Source organism: Schistocerca nitens, chromosome 4 (genome assembly GCF_023898315.1).
Source record: "Schistocerca nitens isolate TAMUIC-IGC-003100 chromosome 4, iqSchNite1.1, whole genome shotgun sequence".
NCBI classification, from domain to species: domain Eukaryota; kingdom Metazoa; phylum Arthropoda; class Insecta; order Orthoptera; family Acrididae; genus Schistocerca; species Schistocerca nitens.
The window spans coordinates 104,221,215-104,225,227 of record NC_064617.1 but is presented as its reverse complement, the minus strand read 5'-3'; positions in this window follow the sequence as shown (position 1 = coordinate 104,225,227).

The window sequence follows — 4,013 nt, the reverse complement described above, 5'->3', positions numbered from 1 at the left end:
TCTGAGGTCATCAGTCCCCTACTTAAACCTAACTAACCTAAGGACATCACACATTCATGCCCGAGGTAGGATTCGAACCTGCGACCGTAGCGGCAACCGGTTCCGGACTGAAGCGCCTAGAACCGCTCTGCCACAGCGGCTGGCTCGTGGCATTCGCTTCAGCACTGTTCCAGAGATTCGACAGGCAGTAGACCGCTCCATTCGCACCATCAACAGGCCGGCTCTGCTAGTATTGCTTTGAATAAATAGTTGCCACTATTTAATTTCCAACCCTCGTATATAAGCACCATTGATGACAAGAGTGATTCAGTTACTCAAAACAGAAGACTTAACATTCAATTTGAAAGCAGTGTATCGAAAGGTTCGGAGTTAAGAAGCGCACCTGTGCTTAAAGGTTAAACAGATTACGAGTAGGAAACAAGATGACAATGATAAGGCTTACTTAAAAGCAACCAACCTCTCAATTTCAATCGGCAACCAAGGTGCGACTGGATCCCAACCCGTCCCTTCTGACAATTTTATTTTGACTAGTGCCCTGGTGACAGGTGGCTGTTAATATTTTCAAAGTTAAACTGATTGTCAGTTATTAAGACCGCTCTGAAGGAACGTCTTAAAACAGTACTTATTACAGGAGAACTCACTCGGCGGAACCACAAGATCCAACTAAAATACACCAATAATAACCCAATCTTTCAAACACAGAAACGAACAGCCAACAGGTTATTCAGATTATAACTAATGACTGAGAAATGCAATTACAATCCAAGAATTGAACCGGTTCACAGCTAAATCTAACCACAAGGTCCCTCATTTGTTTAACGGCAAGCTGTGCCTTAGTACACTTGTTCCGGCTGTATTAATGACCAAGAGCTGATTAATAACAGCATTAATGGTCGGGTACAAATGAGAAAGGAAAGGCAATATAATAGCGGGACAAATGTTTAAACGACAACGAGTGTCTTAGTACAAGACTACCACCCATATTTACGACCAAAGAGCCGACCGAGTAAAACCCAGAGGGTCGGGTACAAACCAGAAAATAATAAGGAATGCAAGTAGGATTACAGAAGGTTACTCCCCTTTATCAGCAAGCAGTTCCATGGATCCACGGTGCGTCGCAGCGGATACTGAATGGTGCCGACGAAGAGGGCAGCTGTCGTCCGACACGAATGTTGCCAACCAGCCCACGGGATGTCGGAGAGCTGCTTCTAGTCGACGCTTACCGCGGTGAAGTACTCCGGTATCTTCGCACCGCGCAGGCCCTCCTTGCGCAGCTCGTGGCTTCGGCCGTTCGGAACTCGTGACCACCTCTTGTCGCGACGCTGCCATCAATCCCCAAACTTCGTGCTGCCCTCTCGGGCCAGTGAACATCAAAAAATGTTTTGTATCACCTCGGATCCGAGAGTTCCGTACAGAAAATTTGAATAGAGATCAACATAAACATCGTCGTTTCAACCCTTTTTATTGCTCATGGAAACCACACATTGCATGTTGTACCACCATACAGCGAGACTTTCAGAGGTGGTGGTCCAGACTGATGTACCTCTAATACCCAGTAGCACGTTTTCTTGCATTGATGCATGCCTGTATTCGTCTTGGCATACTATCCACAAGTTCATCAAGGCATTGTTGATCCAAATTGTCCCACTCCTCAACGGTGATTCCGCATAGATCCCTCACAGTGGTTAGTGGGCCACGGCGTCCATAAACAGCCCTTTTCAATCTATCTCAGGCATGTTCCATAGGGTCCATGTCTGGAGAACGTGCTGGCCACTCTAGTCGAGCAATGTCGTTATCCTGAATGAAGTCATTCACAAGTTGTGCACGATGGGGGCGCGAATTGTCGTCCATGAAGACGAATGCCGCGCCAATATACTGCTGATATGGTTCCACTACAGGTCGGAGGATGGCATTCATGTAACATGTAGCCGTTACGGCGCCTTCCGTGACCAACAGCGGCGTACGTCGGCCCCACATAATGCCACCCCAAAACAGCAGGGAACCTTGCTGCAGTCGCTGGACTGCTTTCAGGCTGACCGGGTGGCCTCCAAACACGTCTCCGACGATTGTCTAGTTGAAGGGATATGCCACACTCATCGGTGAAGAGAACATGATGCCATTCGGGATATTGTTGGGCCCATCTGTACGGCACTTTTTGGTGTCGTGGTTGCAAAGATGGACCTCGCCATGGACGTTGGGAGTGAAGTTGCTCATCATGCAGTCTATTGCGCACAATTTGAGTCGTAACACGACGTCCTGTGGTTGCACGGAAAGCATTATTCAACATGAGGCCGTTGGTGTCAGGGTTTCTCCGAGCCATAATCCGTAGGTAGCGGTCATCCACTGCAGTAGTAGCCCGTGGGCGGCCTGAAAGAGGTTTGTCATCGACAGTTCCTGTCTCTCTGTATCTTCTCCATGTCCGAACAACATCACTCTGGTTCAGTCCGACACGCCTGGACAGTTACCTTGTTGAGAGCCCTTCCTGGCACAAAGTAACAATACGGACGCGATCGAACTGCGGTACTGACCGTCGAGGCATGGTTGAACTATAGGAAACACGAGCCGTGTACCTCCTTCCTGGTGCAGTGACTGGAACAGATCGGCTGTCGGACCCCCTCCGTCTAATAGGCGCTGCTAATGCATGGTTGTTTACATCTCTGGGCGAGTTTAGTGACATCTCTGAACAGTCAAAGCGACTGTGTCTGTAATACAATATTCACAGTCAACGTCTGTCTTCAGGAGTTCTGAGAACAAGGGTGATGCAAAACTTTTTTTGGTGTGTGTATATCGGCAAGCAAGGACCCTCTAAGGACACAACCCACAGATACTAACTCTTCCTCATAGATAGTGGCAATGGGGCCGCAAGAGGGTTACTCGATACTACAGGTGAGCCAGTGGCGCCAGACAAAAGAAACTCAGTGGCGCCGCGGCTCACTATGATTTACGAACGGGTTGGCAGAAAACGTCGAACAAGTGAGAAAGGGATAATGGTGATTTTATTAATAACCACCCCTTACACAGTTTGTTCAGTCTGACCACCGAAAACGTCGACGAGGTGCTGCATCCGTAAAACGATGTGATCGACAGTTGCTCGCAGCAATTCCATTGGAATCTGCGCAACATGTTCCTTCATAATGGTGTTCAGGTCAGGTAGAGACCGAACGTGTCTCGGTAACCACGTTCTTTTAGCTATCCCCAGAGCCAAAAGTCACATGGATTCGGGTCAGGTGATCCGACAGATCATGCATCTGGAAAACCTCTGGAGAATACACGTTCGTGGACGTTTGCATTAAGGAGATCTTTCACTGGGGGAGCGAGGTGAGGTGTTGCCACACCTTGCATAAAACACTGACTTCCAAGCAGTTGCGCCCTTCCAGAGCAGGAATCACATGCTGTGCGAGCTCTCGATAACGTGCAGACGTCACAGTACACCTGACAGGACCTCTTCAAAAATGGTTCAGATGGCTCTGAGCACTATGGGACTTAACATCTGAGGTCATCAGTCCCCTAGAACTACTTAAATCTATCTAACCTAAGGACATCACACACACCCATGCCCGAGGCAGGATTCGAACCTGCGACCGTAGCGGTCGCACGGTTCCATACTGAAGCGCCTAGAACCGCTCGTCCACGGCGGTCGGCAGGACCTCTTCGTGTACTCTCTGTAAAGAAGAATGTACTGTGAATAAAGCTTGTGAATCCACACCATACAGTCAGACAAGGCGTGTGTAGGGTCGCTTCGTGCACAACACGTAATTTAAGAGTATCCGAAATCCGGCAGTGTGGGTGATTTCCTTGGGAATAATCTGGAAGGCAGTAACCATCTGTCATATTGAAGTGCGATTCGTGAAACAATTGGACTGCATGTCCAGGGTCAATAACAAGGGATGGAAACAGTATTTGCGAGTCACAGTCACGCAACAGTGGATTGCTGGACTGACCTAATTCCTCTCACAGCTATACTTGGTTGTAGCGGGGTTAAATTGCAGTAAGATGACAGCGCAGTATTATGT